Source organism: Anolis sagrei, chromosome 1 (genome assembly GCF_037176765.1).
Source record: "Anolis sagrei isolate rAnoSag1 chromosome 1, rAnoSag1.mat, whole genome shotgun sequence".
Taxonomy (NCBI): domain Eukaryota; kingdom Metazoa; phylum Chordata; class Lepidosauria; order Squamata; family Dactyloidae; genus Anolis; species Anolis sagrei.
The window spans coordinates 121,853,622-121,874,348 of NC_090021.1; the positions used below are offsets into that span (position 1 = coordinate 121,853,622).

The 20,727-nt window shown below is 39.4% G+C and overlaps 1 protein-coding gene across 5 annotated transcripts in view; it reads left to right on the forward strand.

The window, feature by feature from the left end:
* The window catches only part of DLGAP2 (DLG associated protein 2), a 532,593-nt gene that overhangs the window by 132,975 nt on the left and 378,891 nt on the right, over positions 1–20,727 (forward strand). For 2 of the 5 annotated variants that reach the window (XM_060752715.2, XM_060752716.2), the window contains exon 1: positions 986–1,077. The exons of the other annotated variants lie outside the window; for them this stretch is intronic. The gene's annotated coding sequence lies outside the window, so the exon portion shown is untranslated. Of the gene's footprint in view, positions 1–985; positions 1,078–20,727 lie in introns of those variants that run through there. 5 annotated transcript variants of the gene reach the window in all.

Genomic DNA, 20,727 nt, shown 5'->3' on the forward strand with positions numbered 1-20,727 from the left:
CCATAACGCATCCATAATGCTTCTACATTTGGAAGCACTGTGGAGTTTCCTGTCAAAGTGTTGCTGTGGTGAGATAGGAAGAACAACTTAAGTGTGACACTCTTGTTGAAGAATGCATCCCATCCCATGTACAGATGGATTTGGTTTAGTCTTGCTGTTGCCCAGCTCCATAATGGCAAAAGGCTCAGCTCATGGGTTAGCTGTTAGGTGTCTTCCTGTCAACTCCAATTGGAAGACAACTTTTCCTTTCTTTTCTTTTCCTTTCCTTTTCTTCTCCAACTGAGCTGTGCCAGGCAGCTTTCTCAGTACTCCTTCTCCATTTGCAGCTCTTCAGATAACAATGTTGGATTCAGGGTTATCATGGCACTCGAAGAAGCAGCAGCTGCTCCAAATGGATGGGGCCCCATCCACCTCCCACCCCCACCCCCCTGCCCACTCAAATATTATCAAGATTGGTTTCGTCAGTGGCCGTGACGTTGAGTAGGAAGTTGCCCATTTATGGAGACTAGAGCAAATGATATCATCACAATAGGTGGCTCCTCTCTACATAGGGCTCATTTGTGAAATGAGATTACAGGCATTTATCTGGGAAACAGGAGGCAGAGGCACCTGGTTTATGTAATTGATATCCTGGGGAATAATGCTCTCCAGTAATCAAGACAGATCATCTCCCCTACCCCCATCCAGTCCTGGTGATGTGATTATGGGGGGAGAAACCACTCTCCTTGCCTCCTTTTTGCCTGAGCAATAAAACCCTTTCTCCACATGGAATAAGCTCCAGACCATGTTTTCTCTTGCGCTTGAATATATGGGACATGCATTGCAATCCTATGCTTGCCACACTGCTGCAGTGTAGTTGTTTTGCAGAGCTGTGTAGCAGGCTGGTCAAAGCTGGGACTAAGCAGGCTCTTCCTTGGATACATAGTTCCATCAATCTGCTCTTGGTATCTATCTCTATCTCGGCTGGGTTTTTTAAAATCTAAATCATTCATTGGTTGCATATTTTTTCCGATCGGTGTGAAGCTTCACGCTCTGTGCTTGGATGCTGCCTGCAGTACAGCAAGAGGCTTGCATACGGTAAGTCACAGATGACTCAATTCTTACTTGCTTGCCTTCTGTGTATACTTTCATTCAATGCCCTGCTGAGACACAAGTAAGTATGCCGTGTACGCGTGTGTGTCTGTGTGTGAGGGAGGGGGATACTGACTTAATTAGCCCTTCGCCCCGTTAATTTGCAGCACATTCTTTCTCCCCCTCCCCCAGTACTTTGCACCATGTTTTCCCCTTCTTCCCAGCTAGCAAGGAGCTGCACTGCCTTCAAGTTAAATGCAAGGGCTTTCAAAATTATTATTTCAACCTTGCTGAATGGTGTGGCATCTGTCGCCTGCAGGAACAGATTGGAGCAATACACATATTAAGAGAAAGTACCGAACTTAACAGGTGATGAGGGATGTGGACAAGGATAAGTTCAGCCTATGTAATATGTCATTTCTAAGGGGACTCCTGTGAAGACATATGTTTCTTTTCTTGGAAGTCTGTGTCATAGACATTGCTGGCAGTCTGTATTCTTTGGAATATAAATGGGGACCTTCATCTGCATTCCCTTTCACTGGAAGTGAAGACAGTAGTTTGGAAAGCTATGCCTGACAAAAGAAAATAAAAGCCTTTCTTCTCTCTAATGCAGGGTGCTGGAGATGATTCAGTAGTACCTCTTACAGCTGCATAAAATGTGACAAATGAGGAGTGGGGGGATAAAGTGAATTGCCACTGTTGTTTTGCAATGATGCCACAATAGATTTTGTTTCAAAAAGATGCTGGTATGGTGATTCAAGAACTGCTAAAATTCCACTAATAATGAGGTTGCTACTTTATCAGTTATAGAGAGGATGGCATACTGTGCAAGAATTGCTTGAGAGAGAATAGAGGGTTTTGTTATATCATTAGTTTACTTGGTCTTCAAACAAATTATTTTTAAATAATAATAATAAAAACTTTATTTATATTCCGCTCTATCTCCCCAAAGGGACTCAGGGCGGATTCCAAACATAAAAGGCAAACATTCAATGCCCAAATACAACAACTATACATCAATCTAAGAAAAACCCTAAGTCTTACCTCTGATCTTTTTTATGGGAATGGACAACTTCATAACAACTCTCTGTTAGTGACAGGGAAGGATTAAGTACATGTATGTGAGCAGGCATTAGATTCCTGTCTTCTCGATGCAATGTGATTTTCAAGGGTAAGTGATTCTAGGCAATGACACACAAATATACAACATAACAAGATTATTCATTCAATGTGGATGCTTAATGAACTATTAGGTACCCATCCATGTAAAACAATCCATTTGATTTCATACTTTTCTCTTTCTCCCTCAGAAGAAAGCATAAGCACTGTGACCTGTGCTTTGGTGACAGCACACCTTTCTATGCATGATGTTACAAATTTGACGGCATGTCTCAGAATATCAGCTCACGTAATCTGTGCCCACATATTTAATCAATGCGACATCCTTCCCCCCCACCCGCTCCTACTGTAGGTGGCTTGTCCATAGGATCCATAGGCAACATGCTTTCTAGCCATATGGTGCAGCTTGTATGTTCTTTGTTCAGCAACAAGTGATCAGATAAGATCATCTACCAGGCAGAAAAAGCTTATAAAGTCCTTAAAACTGTCACTAGCTGGTTAGAAGGACTTTACAGAACCTCTACCCACAGACAGTTGTTTCTGAGAGCAGCCAATTTTGCATAGCGTTTTACTGTTTCTTGAAAAGCTGGAAGGCAAACCAAATTACTTTTGCTCATCAGTACATTAAATGGATGTGTGCTATTTTGCATTCAGTCTGAAGCAAAACTGTTTTGAAATGCTTATTTTAAAAAAATTATTCTCATCTCCTTAACACACTTGAACTTGTTCTAAATGCAGAAAATAAACCTTTGTTTCCATTTCTTGAGCATATCTCTATGGAAACTATAGGTATGAAGGCTAAGGTTTTCTTCAAGCACTGGATCCTTTATATGTTGCAATATTGTAATTGTGGCGTGCAGCATTTATGTACTCTGTCTGATTGAATTTTAATTGTAATCTGATTGGCATAAATTAACTTTCAGACAAAATTTTTGGTCTTTTTCCTCGCCTGAACAACTGCCAACCGTGCTTAAATAGTCTATTCCAATGATAATTGCACACTTTAAAGCATGCTGCTGATTTACCATAGGGAAGGAGGACAAAGTTAAGACAGGCGATGCTAGGATACAGGAGCAGCAACTCTATAAACACATTTTCCACATTCCAAATCCATTACAAATCATGTGAGGTAGCTATTTCTTCGGCCTATTGAATGAAAATTATATTTTTCAAGAAACTCAAACACACTGTCCAGATTTCAGAAAACTGAGTCTATATGGAGGAAAAGAGCACTGAACGTTGACTACACTAAATGGAGTTTGCACCAGGTGCAATTTGAAATATAAATGTCTAATTTGAAAATGTAATCTTTAATTGGAGACATGTTTCTATCATGTGAAATAAGGTTTGACTCAAATTTGATTACTCTGGAGTGAAATTGGAGCGATATTGTTTAAAGCCAGAATACCTTCTCCTGGCAGCTTACAAATGAAGTAGCCACATGATCACATGAAATGAAATTACAGATTTCATAGCATCATCACGATAAAGCTATTTTATCACCCGATCCCATTTCCAGCTAGGTTAGGTTAGGTGTACTTAGTTCTGCTGATACCAGTGAGCCCAAATGTGCATACATCTGCATAGGATTAGACTGTGGTTAGTCTTCCATGATATGTTATGGGCGATGAACTGACATTCAACATATCAGTGGGGGCACTAGTGCTAATATCATGGAAATGGAAAGTGAGAACTTCACCATTGATGGTAGTTCAGAAATGGTGCATAGTAAGTAGTTTAAAGAATGGTTGTAGAGGACATGTGTGGTAGACTATATATATTGAATGCAAAAGGACCAGTTCTTGGCATCTCCAAGTAGAAGAGCAAAATAATCAACCATGGAGAACTCCTGCTCATCCACCTGAACTGTAAGGAGTACTGACTTACATGGACCAATAGCCTTACTTGATCCATTCCTTGATCCAAGGCAGTTTCCAATGAAAACCAACATACAGTGCTTGATATCGAGAGGAAAGAGCAGAATATGTTCAAATAATGGAAGCAATCCAAAAGTATTAAAATACTGGGGAAATACTTATGGAATGCAAGGATTTGCCTTGTTGAATAGTCATTTTGTAAAAAAAAAGGGGGGAAGATTTTTGTATAATTAGAAATATATAGGTAATCCTTGTCACTGAATATAAATTACCATCAAAGATGACACATTGCAATGTATTCTGTATAACATAGTTGATTAAGAGAGACTGGCAAGCAACACACATGTTCAACGTAAAACTAGTATGATTTATATTTTATTATGCTTGAGAGTATTAACTGGAAGTTAGCATGCAGAAATGGAGTTGTAAGATGGTATGTGTCTACATGCAGGGAATGCGCAGTCCCATCTTTTCATGCTGATTTAGAAGCACCATGGAAACTCTAGTGAAATCACAATGAGTTTAATGGGATTTTAAAGGTGTGTGTAGGATTTCAGCCCCAATGCACATAGGATTGCCACCCTCAACAAAATGTTTTCTTTCTTTTCGTTGTGGCTCTAAACAAACCTAACCACCCAATTTGCATTTGTTGAATCGTGAACAATAAACTAGAGTGCAATACAGTTTTGTTACAAAACCTTCTATTCGAGCATTCAAAAGCTTAAATGCAGTCTTCTGTATGGCTGAATAAGTGTTGTAAATTGAAGTGCACCATGATCCTCAGCATTTTAATTCAGATGTAAATCTCACTGCCAAGTAAAAATGCTTAGGATTGCATCTTTGGTATTACATCAGATCCTGTTAAGCATCCAGGAACCACACTGGCCACTTTATACCACCATAGTTACTGGGAATATGCTAAATTACCGCATTATTTTTAATTCAATGCTATGGTACATGCAGCAACCTGAAATGATCCAGTGAAGAACACACTTTGTTCATAGTTGTTTTTAATAAGTATTTAATTTTGCTATTGTATTTATGTGACATCTGTAACAAATGGTAAAATCAAGCAGATGTTTATCAGTCTGTCAACTTGGGAATCAAGGGTCATCCCTACTCTCCAGTAGAATTACATGCAAATTCGTGGTAGGATTTACCCCTTTGCACCATGAAAGCTGTGGGAAAAAATGAGCTTGAATCCTTATCGGTACTTCTGTCTTTACATCTTAGGCTTTGGGTAAATTTATAAAAGGCTAATATTTTTATTGGGTGGTTCTTTTTTAGACTTACCAACCAACCAGAAAAAAATCTGAACCTTTAAAACAAAACATAATCGGAATGAGTTGCTATAGTTTTCTTTTACAAAAGGCAGTAATTTTAGCCAGTTGTTAACTGAGTAAAACTGATTTTGTTTCAGTGGAGGTCAGCCCCTTCAACTGCATGGTCTAGACCAATTCACTAAGGGAGGAGTGATTTCGGTTTAGTGTCACATCCTACTGTATGGGAGATAAGGAAGCACCCCACCATTCACCTTGAGGGTTGAACCTTTACAAACATTCCAGTCAAACCATCTCAGAATCCTAAATGCTTTATGACCCTTCACACCAAATATTTCAAAGATTTGAATGTACATAAAGTCTGAACTGCCCTTTCTAGAGAATCGGAAATGTTTCTTTCAGAGAGGTTAAGATGGTGGGTGCATAATCTAGCATTTCTAAGCCCTCAATTGAGTTGTTTTGTGTGTGTATGTTGAGTGAAACTAAACAGAAATCTCTGGAAGGAGACTGACAGGCCACAAGCAAGGACAATTTGCTGGGGTGCTGCATGCATCTGTCACTGCCCTGCCTTTACCTTTCTTGCTTTGCTTGTCAGAAGATCTATAAGGAGAGTCCATGACAGCTTGTACAACTGAGGCCAGTCTCAAACCTCGTATGAAACATTTGAGCAGGGATCCATGATTGTATGTATAGGACCTCTGCCTCAGTGGTACTAACAGCCCAGTAAATGCCACCACATGCTCTTCTGAGCCAACAAGGAAAGTATAGTTGTGGGAACTGCTATCAATTTAAGACAAGATCTGTTATACTTTTAGTATAACATAAATATATTATTATACATATTATGATGGATCCCACTGTTCCCTTCTGGTGATGCCCTGTGAATTTCGATGGACTGAAACTAACATAGTTATGCAGCTGACTGTGCAGTGTGTTTTGAGACAAAAATGGGAGAGAGGTTTATGTGTGGGTTTGCAGGTTGATTGGCTATGCTAGGGACCATACTGATAAGGACCTCATCATATTTGCAGCTGAAATTGCCATAGATCATGTTGAATCTGGTGGTGCCTGGCATGGGGAACCCGCCGCCGGATGCCCCGCATCACCCAACTTTCCCCTTACCTGTCTGACACCCAGCTTTCCCTGTTGATATCTATGCAGCACAAGAAACTTCCCGTGTTGCCGCTGTGGCAGCATATGCTGGTTCCACTTCAGTTTTGCCCCAGAGCCCTGTGAGAAGTAGATGTATTTCTGGCGGGCTCCGTGGCAGAACTGAGGAGGAACTGACATAAGCCGCCAAAGTTTAGCCTGTCTGATGAGGTCATAAAACCTCTGAGAAAGCGCCCAGTCTTTATAACTATTTTTATGCGATTGTAGTAGGTCAACAGCCTTACTTTATCCTACATTAGACAAAAAGCTCAGGCTACCATGTTTACAAGTCATAGAAAAAAATCGATTCCACTTTTGCTAGAGTTTGTTTGGCTGTGCTTCCCAACGTACCACTGGCTATGCTGCACTGGCCCCACACAAGAGCCCAAGTCTTTTAAAAATTATACATTGCCAACTTTCTATACATTTGAAATTGTCCTGATATGATTTGGAACAGCCCATGGAGCAAGACTACTGAATGCTCACTCCTTTTTTCTAAGTGTCTTTCTGATGATGCCCTGTAATTTCTGATGGTCCAAAATACAGAGAATGCTACAAACTGGCACTATACATGGGTAATGCTTGGATGGAACTTCCTTTGGACTTTCCTGCTCCCAAGGATTTTGCAGTTCATTGTTAAGTTTCATCTCCCAGTATCTTTGTAAAATTGTCAAAATTATAGAATAATCATTTCATTTTCTTTTAAAGACTAAGGAATCATGATGTATGTTTCTGCAAAGCAAAACAAAAATTTAAATGTTACTCCTGTATTGCACTGATGAAATAATCAGATACAGGAGATGTTCAGTGCCATCAACAGAGAGAATTGCATATCTTTGGGATCAGTATACACGAGTTTTTCAGGGTTTCTGGCACATTGTGGAATGACTGAACAGGAAAATGGTTATCCTTTCAAATGTACCTTTGCCAAATCTGTGTGTTCGGTAGCACAAACCAGATCGGGTATTGATGCTGTTTGGAACAACTGTTATCTTCAGATAGATGGCCCCTGTAGACACAGCTGTACAATCCTAGGAGTTAAGGCAAAATTTATGTTTCTCAAAGGAACTATATTGTCAATAGGGGAACTGACACAGCTGTATCATTGAGTTGCCTTTATAGGGGTATAAACATGTACTTTTATTTATTTTTAGTGTACCCCATTATAAATGTTGCCTGTGTGAATTACTATATCAATTACATATTAAAAGAGAGGGGTTCTTTAAAAACAGAAGGCCCTTAAGAGAACGTAAGATTTTCATGCATAAGATCCCAAATTTAAATTATGCTTTGCTCTTCAAAATGTCTAATGCATGAAGGCTGGGTTACATCCCAAGAAATCTGCTGTGAAAAGTAGATAATATGGAGTTAGTTGAATTGCTGCTCTACCTTGTCTTTGTGGTCCCAAATTCAACATAATACCATCAAAGGGAGGAAAAATGGGTAGGGTAGGTCAATTGGATTATACTATTGTATAAAACATTGTGCACAACAATTAGCTGTGAAAAAAGAATGGTATTTGATGTCATCCTGTGCTAATTCTGGAAGTATGCAACTATTAGGACCATAGGCTACTATGCATTACTATAGTGAAGAGACCAGATAAAGGCCTAAATATCCAGGGCCCATTCTCTTTCTCAACCCTCCCCTACTTTTTGGATATTTTCCTTGGAAGTTTTTGGAATACAAATCAGTTTTTCATAGCGAGGCTGCACACTAAACATGATCATATTATATTTCGACATAAGAAGAGCATAATTTTACAGAATAAAATACCTGCTAGTACTCTGAATACATTCGCTTTATTTGAAATGCTGCTTCTAGATGGCTCTATGACACTACACACATTTCTGTCTGATTAATTTTGTTCACTGATGAAAAAGATGGAACCTAAAAAGATATAGACAATTTCTTTTTGAGAAATTTATTCGTCTCTATCTTTTCACATACATTTTCTTCCTTTGACAGCTGTTTATATTCTTTGTAGTCAGCTTTGCCTTTTCCTCTTGAAATGTTTCCTGTTTATGCAGAACTTTTGCATGGCAACTAATACCATTAGAAATAGGAAGTTTAGCACTGGCTAGATAGATTAGACCATAGTTTTCTTAATCATCGCAGACAAACTGTTTTGCAAGTACACTCATGTAAAAGGCTACTCATGCTTGCTTTTTAACTGATCCAAGTTTGTATTCTACTTCACAGTGCAGTCTTCTGCACTGACAAAGGCCCACTTCAGGCCAAAGAGATGGTGGTTGGGATCCTCAAAAATAGATTATATATACCCAAGAGCTTTTACAACCTATATGGAATATCTGAATCCTCCTCCCTGCAGTCAACCATCATTCTGTATCACAAACTCCTTTTGAAAATCTCTCCAGCATATTAAAGGCAACTTGCCATATGGCATAGGACAAAGCACCATGTATTAAATAAAAAAAATAACGATGTCATAATCATAATCATCATTATCATCAAACTGGGATGTGTGGAATATCTGCATATTCAACCAACAGTGGACAAGTCCTTCCTTTTTAGTACTGAAGAATCCCGCACATGATGTACCCTTGGGGAAAATGAGTATTCACACTTGTTTCTTAACCTGTTTCCAAATTATGTTAAAGCTGATATGTTTGCAAAGCACATCTCATGAATTTAATATATATGTAGTGTGAATCATCAGGAAGTACTATCAGGACTAAAGGTTATTGGGCGTATTTGTCAGGAATGTAGCTTGCTGTAGTTCTCTGTATCCCTAATAATAGTTCTCACTAGATACAGGAATAAACAAAAGTATGAAAAATGCCCATTCCTTGAAGGGGCAAGCAAACTTTAACCTGGGCTCTTGTCTTTTCATTGGGGAAGCCACTGAGAACAGTATAATATTAAATCCCCTGCAAATTTTTGCTGAGGGATTTGGAAATGCTGAACCAGCATTTGTTGGCTTGACAGTCAGAGCTACATTTAATGATCACGTGCAGAAAAACGAAGGACGCCTGGATATATTACTTATTGCTGGCCTTACAAGCAAATTATTTAATACGTTAGTAATATACATGGAAGAATTGTGCCTTAAGCTAGGAACTGGAGATTGCACAGCAGAATTCAGACAAATTATTGAAAGTCTGAAAGCAAAGCTAAGCAGTTGTGCCTCTCTTACATACCTTATGCTTTGGAAATGATATGTATGCATAGATTCTTGATCCTCCTTTTATCTTCCATTTTCTTACCAGTATTCCCTAAGAATTGGATATGCTTAAGGAAGGGGAAAAATATAGCTTTCATAGCTTACCAAGGGTATAACCTATAATAAATATAAGTCAGGGTAATGATAATGGTAGAAACGTTAGAGCTAATATCTGATTTTTCTTTCTGCTTGTATATACCAAACTTCAAAAGATATTACTTCTGCTTCTGTTGTTCCCTTTGTTAGATCTGAATGGCAACATAGTAGAGCAAAGACCATGACAGGTTGGATGGCTGTTCCAATGGTTTTGAGCAAACCTTTGACAACTACGGAAGTCAGGAATCTAGAAGAAGAATTCACAGTACATAAAAAAGTGTTTTGACAGACTATCAAAGGACAAACAGGGTAGTTTCAAAGGTCAGATTAAAAACTAGAATGCACCTGGCAAAAATGGGGAAAGGGCATTTCAGAACTATGAAGGATGCTTGTTGCAAAAAATCTTGAGTTTTGCATAAGTCCAGGAATGGCTAATCATTTATTGCCTACCTTGTAACTTTCTCTCACTGTCTATCAAGGAAGTATTCCATGAAAATTTTGTTTGACAGGATTATGCAATTTAGCCACCGCATCAGATGGCCGGCGGCGAAAGGAGGAGGGGGTCCACTTTGCCGCGAGGCATGGGGAATCCAGTGCCCCACTCTTCGCTGGAAGGGTAATCACATGGGGGGAAGCATGGAGTGTGCGGCTTCCCCCATAGATTGAGAGACCCGGGAAGCCTCCCGTGTTACCAGGCCAGTGGTGGCATGTCAGTGCCACTCCTCTGCACTCCAGCACAATGTTGTTTGATGAGAGCCGGTTGGCTCTGTGGGTGTCTGGGTCTAGATTGGCATTTGTTGCCGAATCTAGCCCCATCTGACGAGGTCGTAGCTCAGATAGTGAAATTCTGCCACTATCCCTTTGGCTTCAGATATGTTGTAAACAGTAGCAGCCAGTGACCTAGAAGGATAATAGGGAAGGGCAATTTATTTTGAGATTGCTTTCCCAAAAGGAGCCCAACAGGCACTCTGCAAACCTTTAATATTGCAAATGGTTGCATGAGGATATAAATCCTTATATTTTATTTCATCCTCGCATATGATAATGAACAGTTACTATCTTTTCTTTCACCTGCAAAAGAAAATGGATATTTCTGCAAGATATTGGGCCCATATTAAAACTTCCCAAAGTATTGCTGAGGAATTCTTCTCTAGAGAAAAGTATGTAAGGGAGGTTTATGCACACAAAGATTTTTTCCCTGTAGAGAAATGCATTTCATACAATGTTTTCTGTATAAAAACATGTTTTTGAGCAAAAATTTCATGTACTTTTCTTCATAAAATAATTCATTCACAACACTTTGGGATGTTCAAATACTAGGGGAATATTGTCCAAAAGTATTGTTACTCTCATATTCTTACCAATAGGACTTCTAGAACAAAACATTTGGACTATTAGAAACCTTTTTAAACCTCAAAACAGAAGTTTGTGAGTCGAAGTACATCCAAATCGATTAAATACAATTGAAAACCAGGGTTAAAATCTGTAAAAAGCAACCCCTAGAAACTATGCCCATCTCTGTGTTGGGATAGCTGACTCAGGTTACTTTTAAATGAAAAGTAAGCAATCCTTTTTGTTGGCGTCATATTTTTTTCAAAGCATAGCATTATATATCTGCATTGCAAGGCCGCCCTGTGTGATGTTTCTTATCTGTTGTGTAAGTGAAGCTAAATCTCTCTATGGGCCCTGAAGCAGTAAGGTGCCTTGGAAAACATCATAGTTAGATAGCTCTGACGGGGACTAGTTGAACCAAGCAACTTACTAGATTTTGTAAGAACACTGCATATGTTTTACATTTTGTTGAGCATGGCACTCAAATTAATACATCTACACGTAACCCACTTTTCAATATTATAGGTTACTGTCTCTTTATTCCGTCATCCCAGAGCACAAAAATAGGGTTAGGCATATAGGGCCACAGTGATTCTCAGCATTCTACTTCTATAACATATCGCCATCTGTTCACTTCTATAACATGTTGCCATCTGTGCTGAAAAGAGGAAGTAACTTCACCAAACGATAAAGTGACCAGGTGCTGAATTAATTTGGTGCGCATACAACTCATAGTAACAATTATTTAGAGCAGGACGTCTTAAATGTTTTCACTCACAACCCCCTTCCACCCAAAAATATTTATGTGGACCTGTGTATATAGGTATAGAAAGTAGGTATAGAAAGTAGGTATAAAATCAAACATTTACTGATCATAAATCAGCATTTGCAAGACTTGCTAAACAGGTTAATTTTTCTTTTTATGAAGTACAGCTGAAGCATCTTCTGCACAGTCCACTGTAAATACTGCACTACAGATTCATGTAGATATCTAAAACAGATGATGTTCAGAAAACATTACTGTTGGCAAATTTTTCATGACCCCAGCATTGAGCTAAAGGGACCCAATTTGGCATTGGGACCCACATCCTGTTCAGCATCAGGGCACACTATACTAGAGAACTAGTATGGTGTAGTGGCTTGTGGATTGGATTCCCTGCTTTGCCATAGAAGCATATTGGGTGACCTTGAAGAAGTCATGTTATCTCAGCCAAAGAGGAAAGCAAAGAAAAAAACCCCACTGAAAAACTCATACCAAGGAAACTTTAGCGTCACCAGTGTCAGAAATGACTTGAAGATTCATAACAACAAAATCTCTGTATTCCATTTTACAAATAACTATTGGAACATGATTATCTCTTTTGCACAGCAAATCTTATGTGTTCAGATGCTAGAAATGAGAGGGCAATGGGCATCTATTATGTTTTATTTACTATAAATATTGTCTACATAGGTTGAGAACCACTGGTCTAGAGGAAGGAAAAAGGCAGTAAAACAGTAGGGGTGCAGGAATATAAGGAGGAATATAAGGATGACACGCTCTGAAGTGTCATGATGCAGAAAGACAAGGTGTTATGAAAGCCTCATTTAGAACTGAACTAAAGGCCTGAATGGCGAGATCATGGTGGACTCTTCCCACCTGATAATCATAGTCTTAACATGTTAGCTATATGGGAGTTTGTAAAAGTTAGGTAGTATCCATGCAGCATCGAAATGTTGTTCCAGTTAGGATTTGCCCCCCACCTTTTAATTCTCTGTTGTAAAGAAGTATTGAAAAGGAGCTTTTTAGCAATCCGCCAAATGATAAATTTCAGAATTATATAGGATGAATCCATTGCAAAGTATCATAACTATATTCTTAAACCTTTTCCACTTACAAGCCCCTTTGGTCTAAGAATTTTTTTATGTCATACCAGTCATATAGGTTTATAAAATAGATATAAAAATTGAGCATTTACTGACAATAAATCATCATTTTCAAGGCTTGCTAAACAAGCTGATTTCCTTTTCTTTTCTTTTCTTTTCTGTGTAGGATATAGCTGAAGCATTATCTGCAGCGTCCACTGTTAACACTGTATATTATTGCTAACAGATTTGTGATGTTCAGAAACCTTTTCCTATTTGTGTTCTCAACATTAAGATAAGGGAGGGGGTTAGGTCCACACTTTAAAAAGGAATGTTATATACTAGTCTTGTGCATTTGGGACTTGCCTTGGTCAGTTTTGTGTCCGACTTTCGGTGGGGCCCCCAATCCATTTTTTAACCTCCCGAAATCGGGAGGTTAGATATATGTTTTCCATTTTTTGTTTTTTGTTTTTTTTTTGGGGGGGGGGGGGAGACTTCACCCTCCCAAAGCGCCCAGACCTATGGGTTCAGACTTTAGACCTATGCACCTGGGCCTGGCAGGGCCTGCAGACGAGCACTCCTTACTCGGCACTCAGCTGCAGGCCCTGCCAGGCCCCACACAATCTATCCAAAAGGCAGCCTGCCTGACTTTCGTATCGATTGCATTTTTGTTTCATGAAGGGCCTTTTCATTTCGTGCCATCCGAATGGACGGGAAGTAATGGGAATACAAATAAAATGAATGGGACAAATTTTGGGCCCATGACTACTATTTACTGCAGATATACTTGGGACTATTATTAGGAGGAGGGAATTAAGTCCTCTAATGTAGGATTTCAGATTTTGCCTATAGAAAAAAACCTCAGGATGTAGCCTAGGCTTTTTTCTGGGACGGAAGTGAAGGGAACCTGAGTTGAATAGGTCCGAAGAAAACATCTGCCTTTCCTTTATTTAAACAACTCAGTATGTCTGGAGGTTACAGACAAAGGAATTAGGGCAGACATGGGCAAACTTGGGGCCTCCAGGAGTTTTGGACTTCAATTCGCACAATTGTAGGAATTGTGGGAGTTGAAGCCCAAAACACCTGGAGGGCCCAAGTTTGCCTCTGACTGAATTAGAAGAATCAGAGATTACAGAAAGGGTGCACTGGACAATTAGGGCCAATATTATATACTCTGCAATATTTAATTTTGTGCTCAATGCATTCAGGAATAAAAAAAACTCAGTTTAGACCTTCTTCCTCTTGCCAACAAGTGTTCGGCTCACCTAAGGACAGTCCTGATCAGCTAAAAGATGGATGGAGCTACTCACCAAATTGCAATGATAGCAATGTGTGGAGTGAGCGTATTGGGTTTTTGTTTTTAAATCGATGATAGTGGTTTGGAATGACAACCTAGATCTTTGGTATCGTTTGCTGGTGAATTATGCCTGTAGTTCATTGGATTTGGCTGCACTTATTGGTTTTATTGCTTGCTTTTAAGCCAGTTCCATGCTATTGAAAGTAGCTTTCTCCTGACATGAATTTCATTCCAGCATGCCTAATGTTTCCATCATAGAAACAGCTTTGGAACAATTATATAAAAATTGAATGGTTTTGATACAATGGCAGAAACATTGCAATGGCAAAACTTTGAACATTCTGGATGCAAAGATTAAAACCTTGGTGTTATGTTGTTTCTTCCCATCAATTCTATAACACCGATTTGTAGTTAATGAGAAGAAACAAAGAGACTGCAGAAATATAGTTTTATGTTTCCTGAAAAACGAACGGATTGATTGTGGCCTAAGGTTTTGCAGAAGAGGGTCATCAGGTATATGAAGCTATCTTCAGCTGACAGGTGCATGGGCACATGCACATTGAGGGAGGCAAGTGTAAACAGGGAGGCTAAAAGGCTATGAAATGCCAGAGATACTGTCTGTAGAAACAAATAATTCACTGAACGTGTAATTCTGAACTTAGAGAGTCCTGGAAGGATGAATTTTATGTATCCATGGGAACAGACCTAGCATAACATGGGGGGAAAACGCTTCAGATAGACAGTAGCTCCCACACTGCAAGTAATTAATGAAAAGAACATTTTGAAATTTGAAAAAAGATTGCTTGCATTTTTTTTAACCAACCTGTCTTTGGCCTTTTTAATGGATGTGTTGAAAATACAGAAAGTATTACTGCATTTTACGAATCAATTTTTATGATTCTACTTAATGTGCCTTTACCTGTTTTCTTTTCTGTGTCTCTGTTCTTTGAAGAAAAGGTGAAATATAAGCAAATAAAAGCATCACCACTATCACAACGGTTAATACTGTCGTCTTCACCACCATCACCACCATCTTAACTTTTAACCACAACTCTCCATAGCCAGTTGCAGTATGATATTGTGTTCAAATATTGATCATCACATAATACATGCTTGTATAGAAGAGATTGTTTCATAAATTTGGGTTTCATTTTGCATCTAAGATACAGTAAAATACCTGACTCCCATAAGTTATTATCAGAGAACTGTGAAGAGACACAATACTCAATTTACCATTGTTAAAATACAGAATTCCTTAAAACCTAATCATCTAATTTTCTCTAAGAAATACTTTAGTAATTTGTTTAAACTGAAACACACATTTAGTTTTGGAAATGCAGATTTCCCCCTAGTCCTTTCACAGTAATTCAGGGGTTTTTCATTCCTTTTTTATTTCTCATTTCCATATTTTGGAGCCCCCAGTGGCACAATGGGTTAAACAGCTGAGCTGCTGAACTTGCTGACCAAAAGGTCAGCGGTTACAATCCGGGGAGTAAAGTGAGCTCCCACTGTTAGCCCCAGCTCCTGCCAACCTAGCAGTTTGAAAACATGCAAATGTGAGTAGATCAATAGGTATCGCTCCAGTGGGAAGGTAACGGCGCTCTATTCAGTCATGCTGGCCACATGACCTTGGAAGTGTCTATGGACAATGCCGGTTCTTTGGCTTAGAAATGGAGATGAGCACCAACCCCAGAGTCAGATACTACTCGACTTAATGTCAAGGGAAAACCTTTACCTTCCATATTTAAGAAGTGTACTGATCAAATGCAAATACATGTTTTTCTGGTGCTGAAACATTGAAATGGAATGGAATGTATAAAGCGAAATGCATTGAATGGAGAATGAATGGAGGAACTGCAATGACACTGTGTCTGAATAAAATGTAGTATATACAATTACATATATCCAGTTAGTTTATAATGAATTTGTGAAATAACAAAATATCACACTAATTCCAATCCAGTGACTGGCCAATTCTGCAGATAATGAACCTGAGATAGTCAGCCAGATGTTAAGAAGGCTGAGATAAATCTTAGGTGTGGTGTCGATCTATAGTTTATGACAATTCGATACTACTACAGTTTTTATGACTTCATATAGAAATTCCAGGATTTCACATGATTAACCCATGGAAGCTAAAGTGGTACCTAACTGCTAGAACAGTATAATGTAGATATGTTGATATAATGGATATTGTAACCCAGAAGGGCTATAGCTACACATTTGACAGCAGACCTGGGTTAGGGAAATTCTGCATTCCCAATTGGCTAGGGAAAAATTGGATCTTTCCTAAATTATTTGGTTTGGATACTGTTAAGAATAAAATGCATATCCATTGTGTATGTGCCTTCAAGTCACCTGTCAATGTATGTGGACCCCATGAATTTCCTAGGGTTTTCTTGGGCAAAATATACTCAGAGGTGGTTTGCCAGATTCTGTCTTTGAAATATGTATATTTATTTATTTAAAGTATTTATATTCCGCCATTCTCACCCCGAAGGGGACTCAGGGTGGAGCACAACATATAAACGGCAAACATTCAATGCCGAAACATATTAGACCATACACATACAAAAGCATTAAAATCCCATATCTCAATGTTAAAATCCACTAGTTAAAACTGTCTCAACAACCATAGAATCAGAGAGTTGGAAGAGACCTTATGGGCCATCCAGTCCAACCCCTGCCAAGAAGCTGGAATATTGCATTCAAAGCACCCCTGACAGATGGCCATATCGAATTTGGTTGGCATACTAAGGGTTCCTATTGCTGCCTCATTGCACAGTCCTAAAGGCTCACACCCATAGCCATGTTTTTATCATCCTTCTAAAGGACAAGAGGGAGGGGGCTGACCTGATCTCATTAGGAAGGGAGTTCCATAGCCAAGGGGTAATTACTGAGAAGGCCCTGTCTCTCATCCCCGCCAAACGCATTAATGGTCTCCTATCCAAATATAGCTGTATTCCAGAGCACTTGATGATAATGATACATAGCCAGGGTGGCGGAGAGGGAACGGCATTGCAGGCAAAACTCCCAAGGAGGAGTTTTGTTTTAAATTATGTTGGTGGAGCTCCATGGTGAAATAGGGCAGACCTGGCTTCCCACATTGCCACTGGAGCAGTGGTTCCCAACCTTTGGCCCTCCAGGTGTTTTGACTTCAGCTCCCACAATTTCCAACAGCTGGTAATTTGGCTGGGATTTCTGGGAGTTGAAGTCCAAAACACCCGGAGAACCAAAGGTTGGGAACCACTGCTTTAGAAGCAATGGAGGAAAGGCATGTGGTTTACGCTCCCCCCCCCATGGGGGGATCCACTTACGCAAGAGCCAAGTGATGCAGAGCATGGGATGCCAGGTTCCCCATGCCCCCCGATGATGCTGGGTGATTCCAGCAGCCATGTGACAACATTGTTAGTGACTCCAACCCAGCCAATATCATCTAATTCACAGATTTGGTGTAGGAATGTGTTGGAAGAGGGGGTTGGTACAATTCAATGGCTCTTGAGGTAGAAGAATAAAAGCTTGGTTCTCTCCCCTATACCTCTCTGGAAAGTATTGCTTGCTTGTTTTGACCTTTAGGTTTTGCTGGAATTCGCCTGACGTTAACCAGAAACCAATTAGCATCCTCCAGATCCATTATTCGGCAGCCTAAGTAAGATATTCTGTAGATTTTATGGCTATAGGCCCTATCGCCCACACACAGGTGAACAACAGATCCATTTTTAATGCATAGCTGTCAAGCTGCCTCCATCACACATATCCACACATCTCTCCCTCGCACATCCCAAGCTCTCTTACACATGCTTGGTCAGGAAATCTCATTACCTTGCCTGTCTAGCAAGAAACCTTTCTCTCTCATTTCTTTAGGTCTTTGGGGAGAGGTGAAATTGTCGATTTCCAAGTGTTTGAGTACTGTGTGAGCTAAAAAAAACTTACCAATTTAGCTTCAGTACTGGCCTAATGTTCAAAAATCAATTAGTTTTCAAGTGCGTCTAAAGTTGTGAATTTGTGTAGGGTTAACCTCAACTGCTGAATGTTTACAGGAGGTAAAAATGTACCTTCTCAACTGGGTAGAGACTGCTCTGATTAATCCTCTGCTATCCCACTTTTTTCAGCTGCTTTTCTAAAAAATCCCATTTTTTCTCTTAACTTCTCATTTTTTCCCTTGTCTTTAGCATATTTCACTTGCTTTAAACTGAGTTGAAAGTCCAAAGCTGATGTGTGCTTACTTAGCAGGGGTAGGTAATGGCATATCCCCCTTACTAGTGTTGTTGTTGTTCATTCATTCAGTCGTTTCTGACTTTGTGACCTCATGGATCAACCCACGTCAGAGCTCCCTATCAGCCGTCACCTCCCCCAGCTCCTTCAGAATCAAGCCAGTCACTTCAAGGATGCCATCCATCTATCTTGCCCTTAGTCAGCCCCTCTTCCCTTTTCCTTCCAATTTCCCCAGCATCATTGTCTTCTCTAAGCTTTCCTGTCTCCTCATGATGTGGCCAAAGTACTTCAACTTTGTCTCTAATATCCTTCCCTCCAGTGAGAAGTCGGGCTTTTATGGACTGGTTTGATCTTCTCACAGTCCAGGGCACTCTCAGGACTTTCCTCCAGCATCACAGTTCAAAAGCATCTATCTTCCTTCACTCAGCCTTCCCTATGGCCCAGTAGGGTTAGTCAAAAGCAGACTGCTGCAATCTCTTCTGTTCCATGGCCATACTTAGTCTGGCTTTCATCTGGGAAATTTGGGAGGATATCAAAAAATCAGTTTTGTTATTTCCTTCTCTCTAGTACTAATATATCTATTTTAATTTGAGAGTTGGATTTTGACATGAAAAGGAAAGATCAGGAATAAGTTGTAAACTTCCATGAATCCCCTGAGGGGGAGAAAGGCGGGGTATAAATGAAGTAAATAAATAACAAATACATAGACTGATAATACTCAAATAGCAGAAACTCTAGAACTTGGTTGATAGCCTCTAGATTCCGACTAATCTTCTTCCTAAGCAACATTTTTATGGTGACTGATGACACTTCTCTATTCGTCACATTGGTAGAAAATTAGCTCCAAAAGACAGAGTTGTGATGAATCCTTGGGTGGCACTCTCTATTTTGCCATGAAAGGTTCTGTTCATTAGACAGATTAATACCTGGAATGAAATTCTTTCTGTAGTGGGTTGTTAGTGAAGACAGTGTTAACCAAATTCTTTCTTAGCCTCAACATTTATTAGATAAAGTTGGGCCAGTCACGACCTCTCAACAGAACTCCCATCAAGAGTTTTCTTGTGATAAATAATTCAATGGGGAAGACTTCCTGTATACCATCCTGCTTTTACTAGAATAATTGTCAAGTATGCACATTAAGAAACAATTTTACTCAGCTACAACAAGTGCATCTTAAAAATAATGTAATATAATTTTATAATTTTATGTGACAGAAAATGCACTTAAATGGGAATATATGGAAGTAACAAGCCATAAATAACAGGTTATCCACTTCAGCTATGCTATAAAATTAGCCAGTATGAATCTCTTAAAGTACAGTCTTCCATTTCTTCTTTCAGTAGGTGGCAAGGTGTTAATATACGGTTACTCAATTGGGAGAGCCCAGAGGGATGAAGCCCTAGACCAGATTAACATCAGAGGTGCACCAGGGTAACTGGAACTCAGTGGGGCCATTGTTTTGTTCAATTCTGCTACCAAATTGAATGTAATGTGCTTGATGTGACAATAAGGGAAAACACAGAACTCTGCATGATTACTGTATTGGATGGCATGATTTCACTGGCAGGCGTGATTGGTTTCATGAACCATGTGGGACAACCAGCCACTTATTAGGAAGGCCAATCTCAAAGGTGGGCTAAGTACAAAGCATGCAGACAATTAAATTTAAGAGATGAACATATGGTTATACTTTATCCTTGCCAAGATTTGACTAGGAAGCTTTACCAGAATGTGGACATAACGGTTATACCAAGCTGTGTCAATCTGTTCCTATTCTCTGACTGACTGCCTCTTTGATTCATATATGCTATTTCTTTTTGTGCCACATTTTTGAAATTTGGTGTCAGAGAGGCTCTCTCCCTTCTTCATGAACTGTCCGATGTGTTCTTTTATCTAGTATAAAATGGTTTCCATTAATCAATAGAATTACTGCTTGTACTGGAGTTATTCTTTATGTGGTAAACTGACCATCTTGATTCGTTTTGTAATTAGTTTAAAATTGGAATCGAGAAGCCTTAATCAGTGTCACAGGGTTTATTTCCAGAAAGGCTTTGTTGCTTCAGAAGGTTTGGAAGAACATTTTAATAAGCGTTTGAGCTCATCCAAATTGATTGTGTATAGATTGTGTCTGAAGAGAGATGGCAGCAACTTCTCCCTAAATGCCATTGTCGGGAGTGTGATAACTGTACAAATATAATTGGGCATCCTAGCCTTAGGAGGACAAAGGAGGCATGCGAATTTCTAGATTAATGCCTTGTGGAG